The sequence below is a fragment of the Hemicordylus capensis genome, chromosome 2 (assembly GCF_027244095.1).
Source record: "Hemicordylus capensis ecotype Gifberg chromosome 2, rHemCap1.1.pri, whole genome shotgun sequence".
Lineage (NCBI taxonomy): Eukaryota > Metazoa > Chordata > Lepidosauria > Squamata > Cordylidae > Hemicordylus > Hemicordylus capensis.
In genome coordinates, this window is record NC_069658.1 from 1941495 (window position 1) to 1960976 (window position 19482).

General features: G+C 55.8%; 1 protein-coding gene across 8 annotated transcripts in view; it reads right to left on the reverse strand.

The window, feature by feature from the left end:
- Positions 1-19482, reverse strand: part of CNTFR (ciliary neurotrophic factor receptor) — a 448395-nt gene that overhangs the window by 115120 nt on the left and 313793 nt on the right. The window lies entirely within an intron of this gene.

Here is a 19482-nt window from a genome sequence, read left to right on the forward strand (position 1 = left end):
ACTCTTCTCGGCCCCAGACCCGAGAGCTGCTGCTGCCGCCTGTCAGAGCAGACCATGTCTGGCGAATCAGAGCTGCTCCACTTTGGCCCTCCTGTGGGCGCTGGCCTAAACCCCCATCACCCCTCACTCCTGGCCACTGGGGCTGGGGCTGCTGGGAGCTGTAGCCCAAACACAGGTGGAGGGCTGAAGTGGAGCAGCCCCGGTTTGAGGGACCACGGCCGTGACTCAGGACGAGGCAGCGTCATGACCCCCAGCGGCCTCTCATCAGCCCGGCCAGCTTACCGGAGACATTCCCCCGAACCAGGCCCCTTCGCCCTCCTAGCACCCGACATGCTGTGTCCTGCCAAGGTCCCCCTCCAGCTGCACAGCTTGGGTGGCAAAGAGGTCAGAACAGCCCTGCTGGATCAGGCCCAAAGAGGATACCCATCTGGTCCAGCACCCTGTTCCCGGCAGAGGCCCACCGGATGCCGCTGGGAAGCCCACACGCAGGAGAGGGAAGGCAGGCCCGCGCTCCTGCTGCGGTTGCTGCCTTGCAAGTGCCAACGGCTATCTGGAGGCCTCCTGCCTCCGAGCCTGGAAGGAGCCCACAGCCAGCAAGCACCGGCCCTGGGCATTGCCTGCTTGCCCCAAGGCACTGCCTCTGAGCCCGTGAAAGGCCAGGTCCTGGGAAGTGGCTGCTGAGCTTGTTTTGGTTTTTTTTGGCAAAGCGAACCAAACTCCCGGCCACCATCCCACTGAGAAGTACTCCTGCACAAGCTAGGAATGAATGCATGAATGGGGCTTTTGCAAGACAATCTCCCTGGAGGACTACTGAGCTTTTCCTTGCTTGCTTCCTTCCTTCCAAGATAAGAGCCAACGGTGTGAAGCAAAAGTGCAAGTTGGTGAGACGTCCCTCCTCGAACCCCTTCGCTGGCGGCATCCAGCACAACCCCCTGACCTCATCTGAGACGCTACCCTGGCCTTGCCCCCAGGATTTCCTTGCCCCATCTCTCCTTACAGCCCTGCCGATGTGTCCTTCTGCCCCAAACAGCCCCCGGGTCTCCTCCTCTCTGCCGGGTCAGACCAGAGTGGGCCCAGCCAGCACCCTGTTCCCCACACGGGCTCCCAGAAGCCTCCTCTGGGAAGCCCCAAAGCAGGGCCGTAGCTAGGGGAGAGGGGGCCCGTGGTCACCCCACTCTCTGGAGGCCCCCCCGATTGAGGGAGACAATGAAGAAAGAGGGAAGGGTGGGCCTGGGGGCTCTTTGAACCCTTGTGCTCAATTAGAGCGACACCCCTGCCCCAAAGCAGCGGGCGCGGAGGCAACCGCCCTCCCCAAGCCACAGCGACTGCAGCTCAGAGACAGGCGGCTTCTGAACGCGGAGCTCCCACTTTGCACGGAGAGCGGGTCGCTGTGGAGAAGCCTCCTCCTCCCCCCTCCCCGCTTTCACGGCCCTCTGAGCCAGTGGCCCTCACCATGCGCTGTGGCCGTGCACCGGCGGTGGGTGCGGAGTGCACAGCGCTCTGCCCACCGCTCAGACCCGGACGGACCCTGAGACCCTCTCCTGCCCTCGGAAGCCCACATCTCACAGGCAGCTTTTGTCCCAGCGTCTCAGCCCCCGCCCAGCCGCAAGGAAGCCTCGACACGAATCCGGGCAAGTGCCTTTGCTCACACGCACCCCAGGCGCGTCCCCCCCTCTCCCTCTCCTGCCCCCCCCCCGGCCAAAAGATGTGGATGGAAAGCTCAAGGCAGGGATCTGTCTTCTGCTTATGCTGTTTTGCTAAAACGCCACGTAAACTGACAGTGTGATCTGAAATCACTGCTGGAGGCGCGCAGCCAAAGATTGGGCTAGTAAATTCCAGTCATCTCCCCACCTCTAGCTCCAGCCCCACTCCTTTGGACTGCTGCCTTGCCCCGCCCCCGCCCCCCCCTGCGGCTGCCAAACCTCTACCAGGCAACTCCTCCTCGTGGCCGGGCCAGGGCGGGGGGGGGGGAGGCAGGCTGTCTGGGGGGAGGCGGGCAGGCCCAGGGCCACCATGGCCACCACCCTGCGCATGCGCAAGGCACTCCACTCAGTGGCGTGGGCCCTGCTTCCGGATCCCAAGCTGATGGGCTGTGGGGGGAAATACCTGGCGGCTCCTCGGGGCAGCGATGAGGGTCCACAGCTGAGTGCTGCAGGTGGGCGGCTGGGAACGGCCGCTGGGCCGAGGAGACCCCACAAGGCTCGGGTGTGGAGAAGAGCTTCACGCAGTGGAATGGAGGCTCCGCGCTGGACAAGAGCTCCTCAGCCAGGACCCAGAAGGGGCCGTCTCGGAGGAGGAGGGCAGCCCTCGACACAGGCCGGCAAGCAGCACGGGGGCCCTGTCCTTCCCCTCCCAGCCACTCCGTCGATCCCGGGACCCCAGGCGCGGAGGGGGGCCGGGGCTGAGCTCCAGGCCAGCTCCGCCACCTGGAGCAATGGGCTGGGGTCAGCCTGGGGCCCAGGAAGGGGCGGGGCGAGCTCCCCCCCCCCCGGAGTGAGTCTTTGCTCCTTCCTTGCTGACTTGGAGCCCAGGCACATCAGGCCTGGCAGGCGGACTGCCCTCTGCCCAGTCACCAGGGAGAGGCTCCCTGCCTGCCCCAGAAGACAAGGCCAAGGCAGCGGGACCGAGGGTCCGGCTCGGGGGAAGGCAGCTCTGCCAGGCCTTGGTCTTCCCAGCCCTCCCCTGCATCATCCAGGTCTCCGCTGTTGCAGCCAGCTGGGGATTCTGCAGCAGGCTGGCTGTCCCTGGATGCCTGGGGCACTCGCCCCGGAGTCCAGGCTGCCGAGAAGCCGCAGCAAGCAGGGCCACACTGGGCTGCTGCCCGGCTGCCCAGCAGCAGCAGCAGCCCCGCCGCTCGGCAGTGCTCAGGAGGAGGCTTCCCTGCCACCAGCACCAGGCACGCGGGAAGCCCTGAGGCTGCGGGAGGTGGCTGAGCACCCACTCACGCCACGCTGGCGATGCTCCCCCGGCCTCTGGCTCATTGCTAGCCGAGGGTGCCACCACACCCAGCACCACAGAGCCAAGGATTAGCCCGTGTGCAGCGCAGCCCACCTCCCCGCACACACCACCGGGACTGGCCTTCTGAGGATGTGCTCGCCTCAACGCGGGAGGAAAGGCAGAGGCGCCTGCTGGCTCCCAGCAGGGAGAAACTGGATCTGAACTTGGGGCTGGGGGAGGGGGGGTGCTAAGAGGGACCACCACAACTAAGCCCCTGCACTCACTGTGGCGGTGGCACCTGGGCAGCACACCAAGTGCGTGCCACCAGGATCCGGCCACCTTGCTCTCACTGACGCATGCCGGCTGCAGCTGCTCAGACCCCGCCCCCCCCCCCCGTTGGCGCATGACTCCGGCTGAGTGTCCTGGGTGGGACGGAACGGGAGAAGGGCCAGCCATGGAATGCCGAAAACACAGACACAGCCCAGGCGGTGAAGGCAGGTCAGGGCCAGAGCGAAAAGCAACGCCCCAGGACAGGAAGAGACCTGATGCTGCCGGCCGAAAGGGAGGGGGCTGAAGGTTGGAGGTCGAGAGCCTGGCTAGCTGTGGTTGCCTCGGCAGACTTGACACGTGTGGCTTACGATGGCCTGTCTGAGGAAACGGGGGAACTAGCGATGGGCGGACCCGGGGGTGATGGAGGAGGCTGGGAAGCGAATGTGCGGAAGGGACAAGAGGCTGCAGAAGGAACCCAGGAAGCGGCCATATACTGAGTCAGACCCTTGGTCCCTCTAGCTCAGGATTGTCTACCCAGACTGGCAGCGGCTTCTCCAAGGTGGCAGGCAGGAGTCTCTCCCGGCCCTATTTTGGCGATGCTGCTGCCAGGGAGGAGACTTGGAACCTTCTGCATGCAAGCCTGAAGATGCTCTTCCCAGAGTGGCTCCATCACCCGAGGGAAATTTCTTACAGTGCTCACACATGTAGTCTCCCATTAAAATGCAACCAGGCCAGACCCTGCTTAGCAAAGCGGACAATTCATGCTTGCTACCTGAAGACCAGCTCTCCTCCCTTGGAGAAAGGGGCCAGCAAAAACAGCCTGTAGGAGAAGCCCAGTCCCCATAACTGTATGTGTATGGGCTAGCTATGGCTGCTCAGTGGTGAGGAAAAGGCACTCTGTCCATGCTCAGAGGCACACAAATTGCTATCAAGCATAGAGAAGACAGAACCCCAGGCATGACTGGTACAGCGAATGGTAAGTGGGGCTGGGCGCATGTCCGGAAAACTCCTCCTCTAGCCTGGCAGAAGATTCCCTGCCTTGCATGCCCAATCCCTAAGAACTCCCTAAGAACGGGGCTGGGCAAGGCCTCTCTCTGCCGGATGCCCTGCTGCAGAGCCACTGCCAGTCAGAGGAGGGGGGCCCCGGCCATGAAGAAGAAGAAGAAGACTCCTTGCAGCCTCTGCTTTAGCCCCGGCAGGTTTTGCAAGGGCGACTAACTCGGAGGTGTGGATGAAAGAGCCCTCCAGGAAAGCAAGCAGAGTCCGAGGCGCCCAGTGGCTGGTTCTGCTTGAAGGCAAAAAGAGCTGGGCTAAGCGAGGAAGAGCAGCGGCCAAAGGGAGGTGTCATCCACTTGGCCCCGCCCAGAGCGTCCGTCCACACAGCACGTCCCTCACCCACCGGACCAGCCTCCGGTCTTGCGTTGCATAGCCCTGCCTGTCATGACAGCCCCTTGGCGGGGGTGGGGGTGGGCCAGCTACAATTGCCTAACAGGCGGCAGCGGCAACCCAGGGCACCCTCAGACACGTCACCACCTGGTGCAAACCTGGTCATTTGGGAGAGGGGATGCAGTCCCTGGCCCGAGGTGTCCTCGTCCTCACAGGGGTGCTTTGAAGAGCACTGGCAGCCTGTAGGCCTCCTCGGAGTGGGCAGAAGCAAAGAGCAGCCCTGGGAAGCAAAGAAGCCTCGCCGGGGTACTTTCCAGCCGAGCTGCTCAACAGCAGCAAAATGCCTCCGTGCAGGCAAGTCGCGTTCAGAACGTCAACAGCAGAGAGAGCAGCAGCCTCGCGGACACTAACAACCCGAAGAAGCAGCAACTTTTTAATGCCAGATACACGACATCCTAACACTATACTGCAACGATTAAATTCCCAACAAGGCATTGGCAATGTGAACGGCACCCTGCTGTCCGCATAGGGACTGCAGTGTCACAACACAGGAAGTGTGGGAGCACACCTCAGAGATACGCCGTGACCCCATTGCAGGGTCGAATCGGAAAAGTGCCCTGCAGGCTCTTGCTGTTAAATCCATTTCCAACCCCAACTTCCTTTGAGGCCAGCCTTCTGGAGGGCAAGCTAGCACCCCTCTCCCCCTGGGTATTGTCCCAGAGGTGTGCCACCGGGAAAGGCCCCGAAGCGGCACACGGGCGGCTGGACACAAGCCGTGCAGGACTCAAGCCCCGGCTGACTGAGATGGTTCTTTCGCACTGACTGACAGTGCACAGGGAGGCTGCAATGCCAGCCCAGAGGGGTGGAGGAGGCGAGGCCAGGAACTGACCACCAAGAAGTGGGTGGGGGGTGGACCCAGGCCTTACTTTGTCAAGCGATGTGGCAGCTTCAGGCCTTTTGTGGGGCTGCCGCTATGGGGCAGCTGCGACGTCTCACTGCTCCCCTGCAGGAAGCAAGGGTGGGGGGCAGTCAGCTCTTCCCTCGCTGGCCATGGACTGTCCTGGAGAAGCAGGGGGGCAAGAGTGCCGCCTCTCCCAGGGACGACATCATCGTGGAGCCATCGGAGGGTGGGAGGGAGGGATTCCTGCCGCTGCCGCCTCTTGCTCCACGCGGCCCCCCCACCCCACCCCCTGATCTGAGCGAGACCGTCTTGTTTGGTTGGCAGGCGATGCTCAATCCCCCGGGGGAGCCGGGGGAGAGAAAAGGGGCATGTGTTTAGAGCATTTCCACTCCGTTCCACTCTCCTGGGCTATTTCTATCTCTTCTTGTCAAAATTTATCAACTGCGTAATTGTTTAAACAGCATTAAAGTGCCGGGAGCCAGAGCGGCTGGGAATTGTCCCATGTCTGCCTGTGCTACTCATGCTGACAGCTCTGGCACGGGAAGGGAAGGAGATGCCGCTGCGGGAAACTGCCGGCCCCCGGGCCCTGCAAGCAGCTCCAGCCCCCTCTCGGATCCTCTGTCCACCTTGGGTCACGCAGGCCAGTCACTAGTGCAGAGTCAGTCCTAGGGACGACTCAACTCATGGCCACTGGACCTGGGGTCTGCAGCTGGTGGCTCTGCTTCACGTGCAGCTCTGGGTTTCCTCACCAGAACCCCCTCTTGTACGGAGAGCACACTCATGGGGAGGCTGGGGAGGGCAGCTGGGCAAACTGGGAGAGCGGGGCAGAGGCCCCCACCTGAGTCAGTGGGCAAGAGGAGGAACCAGCATGGTAGGAGCCAGCTGGGGGTGGGGGTGGGGGGTGGAGAAAGGGGGGGAAAGAGCACACCTTCTGGGCAGAGCTGGCCAGGACATGTTGACTCCAAGAGGAGGACAAACACTGCCCAAGGCATTTTGCCACCATCTGTGAAACACTCCACATCTCAGACAATATCACAGAGGAGATCAGGACACCTCCCAAATTTAAGACGGCTGCACTGGAGCCTAGAATACTGCGGCCCCAAGCACCTGTGGGGGTGGCTTGTGTGGCCTTGCTGGGCCCTGCCTCCAGAGGGGAGATGGAGGGTTAGGGTTGCTTTCTGGTTCCTTAGGAGAAACAGGAAACCCTCGGTGGCCCTCCTGGGGCTCAGGTTCTCTGCAAAACAAGCCTTTTCTGTTGTCTCTGAATGTTGCACGGACTGAGGCACAACTCTCTGTGCCTAAAGGATCCAGGGCATCCGGGAAATTACAGGCTGGTTAGCTTAACGTCTGTGCCAGGCAAATTGCTGGAAGACATCCTCAAGGAGAAAATTGTTGAGCATATCGAAGAAAAGGCCCTGCTGGGGGAGAAGCAGCATGGCTTCTGCCAAGGTTAAGCTTGCCTCACCAACCTTTGGGAGTTGACACAGTTTCAGAGTCTCATCAGGCATGTGGATAAAGGCGGTCCAGGGGACATCGTATACTTGGACGACCACCCAGCAGAGCCCATGCCAAGCAGAACCCTGCAGGGAGGCCACCCGTGGGAGAACCCTAAGCAGCAGCCCCTCCCTCGGGGGGGGGGGGCTCAGTCCACCTCTTGGCCAGGGTCTCAGTGTGACACCACCACTGGCAGCTTTGCCGGGGAGAGGAAGAGAGCAGCTCTGGGGGAGTTGTTTACACAGCCATTTGGAGAACTTGAATTATTTTGCTGGGTTTGTCATGTTAACAAGGATAAACAAGCGTATGGGAGAAAAAGCTGGGCTGCTGTCCATTCCCACAGCTCGAGTTTCATCATCCACCAGTCAGGCAGAGGAAGGGCAGCTGGATGGGACGGGGGCTCTGGAAGGCTGGAGTGCACTAAAGTCAGGGACCAGCCTCCCTCACGATGATTCCTGGCCCACAGTTCAGGTCCTCTGGGGGTGGGGTGTGTCCCTCTGGACAGGTGAGCATCTTCCTTCCTTTCTTTTTAAACTTGTTTCAGCTCAGTGCTGGGTTGACCTCATGGCTATATTCAGATATCGTGTTATCTAACTTCCCAGATCATGGTTTGGGGGATCAGAAATGAGTCGTGTGCACATGTGTCCCCTGCTCCCGCTTCCCTTCCCTCCTCCTCTCCTACACAAGCACGTAGCCTAAAACAGCTCTCTATCATATATTTTGAAGAATTTGTTTCTATGTTTGTTTGTGCAAAATAATCATACTTCCTGATGACCAACCGATACCAAATTTTGCATGCATGATCCTGTCACTGAATTTAGCTGGATGCACTATATTTGACACCAGAATATTTTTGGTGAAGATTTAAACTTTTTTTGGTAGTCTTTTGAAGGAATTCTGAATTTCCTACTTCCCAGTTACCAAATTTTGCATGAACAATCCTGCCACTTAAATCAGCTGAATGCACTACTTTTTACACTGGAATATGCCTGGGTAAAATCATAGTATCCTCAACAGATTTTTAACACTCAGTAATCAGACCAATAATTGCAAAGGAACATCATGCCCAAGAAAAGCAGAAGATCTTTCTCAGATTCAAATTTACTATGATTCAAATTTACCATATATGGTAATTCTTCAATAAAATTAATAAAGTTTTGAAGTTGAAATCCTACAAGTTTCAAATTGTTCTTTGACTTCCCTTTTGCAAGCACATTAATAAAAACTTCTATTACATATATTTCATTTCTTGCTTTCCCATAAGTATAATCACAAAATTACTTTGCCTGGTCAGCAGCAGGCCTCACTTACTAGTGTGTGTATGTCAGTTTGGGCACAGGAAGAAGGGAGAGAGAACTTCTGAACCATATTTTGGAGGATTCTATAAAATAAGATGTTTCCCTCTCCAGGAACCCATTTAGAATGATTCTTGCAAAGAAATAATGTGTAGAGAGTGCTACAGCAGAGCTGAAAATAACTCTTGTATTCCCCACCCGCCAGCAACGATCTGTAAGAGGATGCTAGATGGTTTGCATCTCCAGGGCATTTTCCAGACTATAAGATTTGCAACGGTTAAAGTGTTGCAAAGTATGCGGGAATAGTGCAACTTTTTCAAACTGAGAGTAAAGGGTTGTTCAATGCTTCATTGTAGGCTGCTGGCCATTCATATTTTCCGTCCACGGCAGCATGTTTTCAGGGAAGGACTGGTCCATATTCTCCTTGAAACGCACTTATCTGCCTCCTCCCTGCTCCATTTGGGCTAATGGAGTCGCGGGCGTGTGATGCAATGACTTTTTTTTAAAAAAAATCATCTCGGCTGCCTTGCGCGAATCCGCCAGCAGGGGGAAGCCCTGTTCCAAAACAAAAAACTTTGTTTTGTTTGCATAATTGCACCCTTGTGCAAGTAATGACGGCAAAAATATTAAAAATAATAATCCAATGCTGGAGAGGGGGCCATAATAATAGGAGGGAGCAGAGATTTTGGATTTTTTTTACCGCCATTTGCGCGGTTGGGGGTATGGGGGGACTTCACTGTATGAGGAAGGAAGGGGAGTGAGTGTGGTGCGCGAGGAGATCCTTTGCAGAGAATTGTTCTTGGCGGAAGGGATTTTTATGGGGGAGGCGCAGGGGGGAAGAGGGGAGCAAGAGAGATCGGGGAGAGCCTGGTTTGCTGCCAATGCCGGAGCGAGCGAGGAGGCGTCTCAGATGGGGAGCCTGTTTATTGGAGAAGCCCAGCCAGCGTCTGAGGGGCTCCCATTGGCTCCCCTCACGGCTACCTTGCAGGAATGAGCCATCCGTGGCTACTGCAGCGGCAGCTTGGCCGCCCCGGCTAGTGAAGCGGGGTATTTCATGGGCGGGTCGGAGAGGGGCTGTAAAATCAACCAATCCTCACAATGCTATTGAACCATAGTAAGCAAACGGGATTGCACAGAAGTAAATGATTCCGTTCAATGGGCTTTCTCTTCAGCAAAAGTGCCACTGAATGGGTGAAGGCTGAAATCAGAAACCCCCAAATCACCGAATGAAGGCAAATTAATAGGAAATGGAAAGGGGAGGCCTCAAGAACCCCAGAGTGAAAAGTGCTCTGGCTGAAAGCAAACAACAGCGGCCAGTGGAGCCCCCTTGCTGCATCTTGCTCACAGGGGGACGGGGGGAGGGAGCCTTGTGGCAGGGAGCCTTGTGGCAGGGAGCCTTGTGGCAGGGGGACGGGGGAGGGAGCCTCCCTCCCTCCCCACAGGAAGCAGCGCCTGTGTCTCCCTACCCCGCCACGCAGGGGGAGAAGCAGTCAAATAAGCATTATTTCATGCATGAAAAAAAACCATCCACACCACCACACCCCACAATGCAAAGAATGTGTGATAAGGCTCCCTGCAATGGAAAAATACAGCTACTTTCCTGCAGCGCTTTTACCATGTTATAGGGGCATAATGCATAAAAGAAACCCGAAACAAGGCACGGGAAATATGGAGGGTGCCCTAGTGACAGCACAACAACTGCAATGTCAAAACATGAACAATGCGGAGGGGCATTTATTGGATATGTCACGAAACTGTTGCAACGTCTAATCTGGAAAACGCCCAGCACGTGAATCTTTACTGAAAAGCCCCACCTGGATTTTGCATTCTAGTATAAAGGGTTTTTTAAGTCAATGGGATGTATTTTGAATATTTCCTCTGGAGTGAACATCTTTTCTATGGATACTAGATACCTGCCCCCTCTGCTCCCCCATCTTAACCTGCAAACCCAGTGATTCTTGATTCTGATATAAATGGTTTACATCTGAAAAGTAAAGTGTGCCGTCGAGTCGGTGCTGACTCCTGGCGCCCACAGAGCCCTGTGGTTGTCTTTGGTAGGATACAGGAGGGGTTTGCCATGGCCTCCTCCCCCTGCGCAGTATGAGATGATGCCTTTCAGGACCTTCCTATATTACTGCTGCCCGATATAGGAGTTTCCCATAGTCTGGGAAACACACCAGCGGGGATTCAAACTGGCAACCTCTGGCTTGTTAGTCAAGTCATTCCCCCCTTACATAAGCTCTCCCCATGGATACAGATGCTTCATACCAGCAGATGGACCTACCACACCCAAAAGGTTTGAGGTTGGCCTCTCTCCCAGCTGTCTCCTGCTCTGGAAAACAATCTTCTGTTCCACTAAGAATCCCCTTCACGGTGGCTTCTTGATCAGAGGCATTGGCAGTTTCGGCAAACTGCCCCTGAGCTGGGCTGCTCACGAACAAGCCTGCTAGATCCAAGTGGAAAGACACAGCTTCACTCCTTGCACTTTCTGCAAACCATGCCGTCAACCTGCAACTTCTGTAAGGTAGCAACTGAAGTTCTGGCCTAAGTATCTGAGCTCTGAGCTCTGCCTCCCCAAAGTGAGTGGGCAGGGGCGGGGGGAGAGACCGAATGAAGAAGATGCCACCCACCCACTGAATGCCTTCCTCAACCCAAGGAGGTCACCTGGATCCCAAACGAGATCTGCTGAGCTTCCCCAAGGCAACTTTATCTGGTCCTGGCACCAATCCTGCTCAAAGTACTGCCCACATTCACACGAACTCTATGGGAGAGTTTGCACATAAACACTCATCACTCGAGGATGGCAGCATCCAGTGCTGACTGACACACCTGTCTATACACAACAGCCACCACAAATCGAATCACACCAGCAGAAATTGCTTCCCATGGGGATATATGCAAGAGCCAGTTATCCATTCTTCCATAAACCTAGATTACTGCAGTGCTCTGTCTTTGGGGCTGCCCTTGAAGAGTCTTTGGAAACTCCAAATATAGCAGTCAGATTGTGAGCTTAGACTCAGCGTTTCGAGCGCATTCTGCTGGGACGAAAAGGGGTCTTTGCTGGCTCCCACTTGGTTTCTGGACAGAATTCAAAGTGGTAACGTTGCCCCACAATGCCTATAACACGGGGACTGGGGACCAGAGGGGCAATATTATCTTCAAGATCTCTTTTGGGGTCCTGCTACTGGCTCCCCTGCCTTCAGCAGTTAAGTGGGTGGCAACCAACCAGGGAAAGGGCCTTTTCTGGGGGAGCCCCAGTTTGGGACCCACCCTTCCCAGATTTATTCACATGGCACTATTTTGCAGGTCACACACTAAAACTCCTGCATTCACCCAAGCATTGACTGGCTGAGTTTCCCTTTTATTTGCTACTATTTTATCCTGAATTTATCCTTGCTAACTTGAACAAAGAGGCACCTTTTAAACAGGAGGCACTCTCACATTTGGCAGTGGGGAAGCAAATGTCCCTGTTCAGTCCAGCCCAGCACCCCTCCCCGTGTCTGTTGCTGGTGTCGTGTGTGTGTGTGTGTGTGGTGGGTGTTTAAATGGTGAGCCTTTCTGGGAAACTTTGGGGGACTTCATTTCTTTTGCTATGTAAACTGCTCAGAGAACATTTTAGATGAAAAGCAGAACAACATGTTTTATTATGGCCTAGTGTCTTAGTACCATTGGCGGTCGATTTCATTGTCTTAGTACCACGAGTTTCCTTCAAGACTGAGCAGTGCAAAGATGAGACACAAACATTTTAAATACATCCACATCCCAAACCGATATTATTCGATAGAAATAGAATAAACAAACAGACCCCAGGAGTTCCCAGTGCCAGTGACTCAGCATTGCGCTGCCCAGTAGCAGATGGACCTGGATGGACCCTCAGGAGTTGAGAGTCAGCAGCCATTCTAGCGGCAATGGGGCCCAACCCACATGAGCCACCAGACTGAATCTATGAGCATCTCATTCATAAAGAGAGATCCGTGGAACCATTAACAAAGAGGGACAACCTGCTGCTCCCCTCCCCCGGCATTTGCTCACTTATGAATGAAAGACGTTTCCTTCTCCCAGTCAGCCCTCGGTCCATCCAACTCAGTATTATCTCTGCACTGACCGGCAGCAGATCTCCAGGGTTTTAGGCAGGGTTCTTTCCAGTCCAACCAGGAGATGCTGCCAGGGTCTGAACCTGGGACCTTCTCCACGCAATGCAGACCCCCCCCCATCACCAACCCAACCAATCAGTCCAGCCCCATTCGGTACCTAGCATGCACCATGAGCAGAGCAGAGGTGTATTGCAGAATGGGATGAGTCCATCCAGCCATGACACACGTGGGGGGAGGCCACGTGTACTCCCAGAGCCACTGGCCACCGTGGCCAAGCATGTGCACATTGCGCAGTCCCCTGGCCCCCAGTGTCCTGTCACCCTTTCACGGTGGCCCCTGAGCCCCACCCCCAAAGGGGTTTGCAGCGAAGCAGCAAAGGTTCTTGGTCCCCATGACCTCCCCCAGAAGACTCTTTGGGGACACTGCACCCGAGACTCGTCTTTCAGCCCTTCCAATCTCACAGCAGACGATTCCCGCTGACTGGGTAATATTTTCCACGGCTTGACTCCCATCTCTCCAGTTAGAGAACTGAAACTCTTACTTCACCTAAGCCTCACCCCTCCAACACAAGGCCACGCATTCCTTGGGAGCACAACAGTCTGCGAGCTCTTTGTCGATTACTGCATCCTCTTTCAATCTTCATTTCCCGAGACGCGGCCCGGCCTCTCGCATCTTCCACTTAATGGTTCTGCTGTCTAAACTCACCGGGGAGCCTCATAAACTGGAGCAGGGAGGAGGAAAGAATCCAGGAGCATCCTCAGCCCCACGGGGCCTCCCCCCCACCCCGCAGCCTGAGCTGATCTCCACTGCTCCCCCTTCCCGAAACCCCCAGCGCAGCTCCGAGGCCGAGTCTCAGCAGCTCTGCAAACTGTTTACAAAAGGGAGGGGGATATTTTGATGGTTTTTGACACTGGCCACCCCGGATTATCCTATTTTGCAGAGCCAGCCAAGGACGCTTCTTGATGCTACGGTATCTATCGTGCAGCCAGGCACTCTGCTGAGCTCTCGGAGGGCCTGGAAGGAATGCGGCGTGGAGGGTGAGAGAAAATGAGAACAGCTCCAGCACTTGACTGACCCTCCAAGCCCACCTTCTGGGTGGCAAAAACAAGCCCTGTGCTATGAAATTCTGTATGGGGGGGGAGTGAAAAAACGTTGGCTCTGGCTACAGGCTTGGCTTCCTCATTCTGCTCCTAATCACTAGAGCTAATTGCATGCCGAGGGCATGTGTGCAAAACTGCAAATTATTAGTCTCCATGCACAGCACTTTGAAGCTGGAACACTCCAATCTCTATTCTGTCCTCACAACAACCCTACAGGGTAGGCCATTTGTTCCCATTTTATCGACGAGGAACTGAACCCAAGGGGACATGATCAGCGGAATCAGAAGGGTCCAGGCACAAGTCCAGCACTGCCCCGCCTTGCCAGACCACACTGCCTCGTTACCACGTGAGTTACCGAGGGGGCTAAAGGTTTGACTCCTTGGCCTGAAACGAGGTGGGGCAAAGAGCTTGTGGGGAAGGCCACCAAAGGATGCCTGTGAGAGAAAGCCACCCGGGTGGCCATCAAGCTCATCCAAGCCCTGATCAAGAGCCATGCGATCCTCTCCCGACCTTGGAATGCACTGATTGGCTTATGGCAGATGCGCCCCTGTGGCCTCCTGCACACACCCAGGCCGTGGAATGTCTCTGGCACGGTGCTGCAATGAGCCGGTGCTGGCCTCATGCTCTGCGTCTGTGCAAGTCCTTTCGCCAGGGGTCCTGCGGCTGGCGCAGAGGCAGGGGCCCATCCTCTCAGGTGGCATCACCCATACACCTTGCAAGCCTGTAGAATTGTTGCATGTTGGAAAGGGGGGGGAGGAGGGGTCTCCCCCCCCCCGCCACACACAGAAGGTTTAACTTGGCTGAAACCACCCAGGGAAGAAGACTTGGGATTGTGATGGAATGTTTATGGAAAACATTCACCAAGAGAAACTATCCCCCGCCTCTCCCTCTCCCTCAAAACCAACATGATCCAGAGGCTGAACACCCTCCCTGCAAGGGATGACGGAAAGCTTTTGGGGCCTGTTGTGTTTGGGACACAACCAGAGGGAGGGAAACAGGGAAGAGGGGAATAAGACTATGCAACATCTGAAGGAGGGAGTCTCTCTCACTCCCCTGTGATCTAGGGGTCATCCAGTGCCACCGACTGGCAAGAGATTCAGGGCAGACAAGAGGAAGGTCTTCTTCACCCAAAATGGGTAATTAACTCATGGAACCCATGGCCACAAGATACAGTGATGGCCACTAGCTTAGATGGCTTTAAAAGGGGAAGAGACAAGTGCAGGGAGGACAAGCTTATCGAAGGCTGTGTGTGGTCACCTCCATGGACTGAGGCAGTAGACCATCCAGATGCTGGGTGAGGTGGGGGGCAAGCAGACTTTTCCTTCTTGCCCCCTTGGCAATGGACATCATGAACTCATATTTTAGGAATTAGAAGGGAAGGGATTCAGAGCAGAGAGGATAGAGGCTTTTCACTATGGAAAATGTTGAGCATTAACAAAGAGAAAATATTCTCTCTCCCTCTCCAAAGAAATGGAGCCTCCATGTACTGGCACAGTGAACCACTGATGGCCAGACTGTGGAGACCGACAGCACGTGGTGTCTGTCTCCAGCATGCCTTGCTGGGAACATCCCAGGACCATCTGGCTAGCCGCTGCTGGAGACATTCAGACATGACCGGAGAGAGGTGGGAAATGTCCTGCACATCTCAGATCTGGCTCCACCATCTGGTGTGGAGGGGGCTCCAGCGAGGCATCCCTCACACTCCTTGTTAATTGCATTTCGACCCTGCCCTTCTGGTTCCGGGCAACGCAGGGTGACGGCGGACACAAGGAAGCTTGGGCTGAGCGGCAGGGGCTGGCCCAAGGGGATGTCACCCCCCCACCCCACCCCGTCCAAGCCCAACACTCGAGTCACTACCCCAGACTGGCTCACTGATCTCTTACGATGCGGCACAGGACGCCTCAGGCTCCCAGGGCAGAGGGCACGATGCAGCGGGGGAGGTCGCAGGCAGGCCCTGCAGGCAGCAAAAGCGCCTTTCTGGGCACTGGATGGGGCCTTAGATGGAGCCTGCCCCCTGGTCCACCTAGCTCAGGGCTGTCAACAGGGATGGGCAGCGGCTCTCCCGGGCTCCGGACGGGCACCTTCCTCAGCCCTACTTGGAGCTGCTGCCGAGGACCGAGGCTGGGACCTCCGGGATGCCAAGCAGGGGATTGCGGGCTGAGCTGGTTCAGAGCCAAGGGCCACCTTCCCAGCATCCTGTTCCCTGCAGTGACCAAAGGGAGCCTGCTGGCAACTGGGGTCCGAGCAGAGTGGCTTCCGTTGTGCTGGGATGGGCTTGTGGCCAGTGGGCCCTCTGATGGTTTTCCACCTCCGTGCGGAATGAATTTTGTTCTGGGCGGTGGGATCAAGGCCGTCTGTGTGCACCACGTGCGTTCCGAGGGGGGCCTTCCCGAGTCCACCTCAGTGGGGTCCTCAGGAGGCCTGCGGGGCCCCAGTGCTGCACTCCTGCAGTTGCCAGAGCCAGCCTTGGCTCTTCTGAACAACAGCGGGGTTAGGGCAGGGGTTCTCCCCCTGGGCTCGCAGGTCATGCTGGGGGACTGCTGCCCACCCCCCCACCCCCCGCAGCCACAATGCTCGAACTGAGGGGAGCTGCAGTCCAGCAACTGCTGGGGACCGGAGGCCGGGGAGCCCGGAGTGGAGGGGCCCGGGCTGCTTCGGAAGCCTCTGCAAAGCCAGCGCCCCGCTCTTGCCCGGCTGCGTTGCTGCCTTCCTTGCTCTCTTGTGCCACTGTTCTCTCTTGCCAGCAGTCTTTGGCTTGGGGGTTTCCTTTTCTTGTTTGTTTTTAAATAGCCTTGAAAGCAGCTCCCAGTTCTTTTTTTAACTGAGGATGTACACTGATGATGATGATGATGATGATGTATATTTTGCATGAGTTCATCTACTAAAGTCATCCATGTAAGCCAGCGGTGACTATCAATTCATCTTATAGCAGCAAATCCCACAAGTTCATGGTGTGTTGTCTGAAGGAGGTCGTTTTGAAGATTTGGGGGGGGGGCGGGAAGCAGCCTACAAATATTTAAATGAACAAATAAATAATATATTTTGTCTTGCCAGAGTATATTCCTAATCAGTTTAACTGACTGGCCCAAAGTTCTAACGTTATAGAAGAGGGAGAACAAATTTTATCTCATTTCTCCCCGTGAGATGAAACAACTTTATAATCCTCACTCACGTCGCTCCGCTGAACAGTCTTTATTCTAAAGGAGGAGCTTGGGATGCTCCGGCTTTTCCTAGCGGGGAATGGGCCACGATCCTCTGATAACTCTGACTGCCTTATTTCTCGGCACCTCTCCCAGCTCCATCGTATCCTGTATGAGACGCAGCGCCTGGAACTGTGCGGAGTCCTGCCCTCCATCGCCAATTGGCAGAGCGCCTCCCTTCCAAGCAGCTCTCCGAGGTCCAGCTGACAGAGAGTCCCAATGCTTCAAGGCGGCTCTGTCCCTTCCCCTGGGCGCCACGGAGGGGCTCCCCCTTTCCCGCTTGCATCCTCATGAAGTGTGCGTTGGGGTCTCAGATCCTCTACTGAATCCCTTGCAGACTTGCTGCTGAACTCCAGACTAGCCGTGTCCACCACCAAAGGTTTATTTTTGCATTTTAAAGAACACAATCAAGACTGCACAGGGTTGGAAGGGAAGAAAAGGGAGGGGAACCTACATCCACCTTGCATCTGGGGTCCAGCTCAGGCGGAGATCCAGTGCGAAGGGGCGAGGGCAAGGCTCTTATTCATGGACAACGAGCAGCTGCTCCCGAGAAGCTGGAGAGGGCAGGCCACAAGACAGCTTCCAGCCAGGCCCAGGCAGCAGGCAACTGACAGTGCTGTCTCCATCCCCATCTCTTCCTTGACACTTCCCCCTGCTGGCTTGCCCATGTTTGTTTTGCTGTTGATGTGCTTGGCTTTCCCCATGTCATTTTCTGTCCAATCACACACATCTCCCCTTCCGTTTGCCAGCTCTTCAGTGACAGATTGGGGTGGGGGGTTGGAGCAGAGAGCCCTCCTAGGAACATAGGAAACATAGGAAGCTGCCATATACTGAGTCAGTCCATTGGTCTATCTAGCTCAGTACTGTCTTCACAGACTGGCAGCAGCTTCTCCAAGGTTGCAGGCAGGAATCTCTCTCAGCCCGATCTTGGAGATGCCGCCAGGGAGGGGACTTGGAACCTTCTGCTCTTCCCAGAGTGGCTTCATCCCCTGAGGGGAATATCTTGCAGTGCTCACACATCAAGTCTCCCATTCAGATGCAACCAGGGGAGACCCTGCTTAGCTATGGGGACAAGTCATGCTTGCTACCACCAGACCAGCTCTCCTCCTTTCCCCTCTGGGAAAATTCCCTTTTCAAACAGTTTCAGCTAGTAGTTGTCACTAATGCTTCTGGATTCTTACTTCTATGACCAACACACCATCCTTAGACTCTCAATGAGCAATTTTGCTATTATAAAAATGTCATTTACGCCATGAGCCCCCAGCAGTGACCTGAATGGAAGGAGCTCCAGAGAGCTCATGAGGGCCAACACTTGCAAATCTTTGACATCAGGGGAGCCCCTGATCCTGAAGAGAGCTCCTTACAGGGTACTGAAGCAGGACCCAGGACCCCGAATCACTGAACCCTCTTGAGGAACTGCCTCATCACCCACCCAAAGTTTCCATAATCTCCTGCCCCATCTCTCCGAAGATGCCAAAGGAGTTGCTGGAAACCTGCCAAATGGCAATGATGAAGTGAGATTTAGGAGGGGAGAGCTGGTCTTGCAGTAGCAAGCATGACTTGTCCACTTAGCTAAGCAGGGTCTGCCCTGGTTGCATCTGAATGGGAGACTTGATGTGTGAGCACTGCAAGATATTTCCCTCAGGGGATGGAGCCACTCTGGGAAGAGCAGAAGGTTCCAAGTTCCCTCCCTGGCGGCATCTCCAAGATCGGGCTGAGAGAGATTCCTGCCTGCAACCTTGGAGAAGCTGTGTAGACAATCCTGAGCGAGATGGACCAATGGTCTGACTCAGTATATGGCAGCTCCCTATCTTCCTATGAAGTGGAAGACTCCCGGGCTAGGACACAACCCATGTAGGATCCCCCACTTAAAGATGGAAGTTGAATGGGACAGTTATGGAGCTATAAGGGCTCATTCTGGCTGAGGAATCCACTGGAACAAATTATCTGCTAACTGGGAGCTGTCCGTAGTCCTGGAGCTGGACCCCGCTTATACTCCCTGGTATAGAGCTTGGCCTCTCATAGACTGTTTCTCTGTTCATCAGGTGACTGCCCTTACACCACAGACACAGTGTTCCCTTTCCCTCCTGGTCACCTGTCCGGTGAGTTCAGCCCAAACCCCCCCATCCACTTTTGGGTTCCAGGTTAAGCCATCTCCTACTGAACTTGATATGGAGAAATAAATCTGGGTGTCATGTGACTCTACATATTAAATGGAACCATAGAGTCTGACCATGGTCCAACTAGACTGATGCTGAGGCTATTCACACGATGGGGCAAAATCGGGCTAGCCTCCGCTAGCCCGATTTTGCCCCATCGTGTGAACCCCCGGGCTTGGCTGCGAGCCCGGTGGTTCCTAGGTGGGTAACCCGCCTAAGTACCCCTGCCCTTAGCCCGGGTTTGCAGAGCAAGTGCTCCGCAAAACTGGGCTATCTGATCGTGAGTAGCCACGCCGCGGCTCCGCACCGCAGCTACTCATAAGTAGACCCCCAGAGAGTAGGTGAAAAGCTGCCTCCCAGCTCCAGGGGGCTCCCCGGTATGCCCTGCGTGCTCACGCAGGGCATACTGGGGCTTCCAGGGGGCACCATGGCCCCTGAACTCCCCAGCCCTCGCCAGCTCCGTCATGGAGCCGGCAATCGTGTGGGCTGCCAATTCAGCTGCCCAGGGCTCCCTCCCCGCTTGTGTGCGGGGAGAGTTGGCTTAGCCTGCTCTCCCAGCGTACTGGAAGAAACTGGGTCTCACTGATCATGAGACCCGGTCCGCTGTCTACTCTGACTGGCAGCAGCTCCCTGAGGCCTTTGAGAC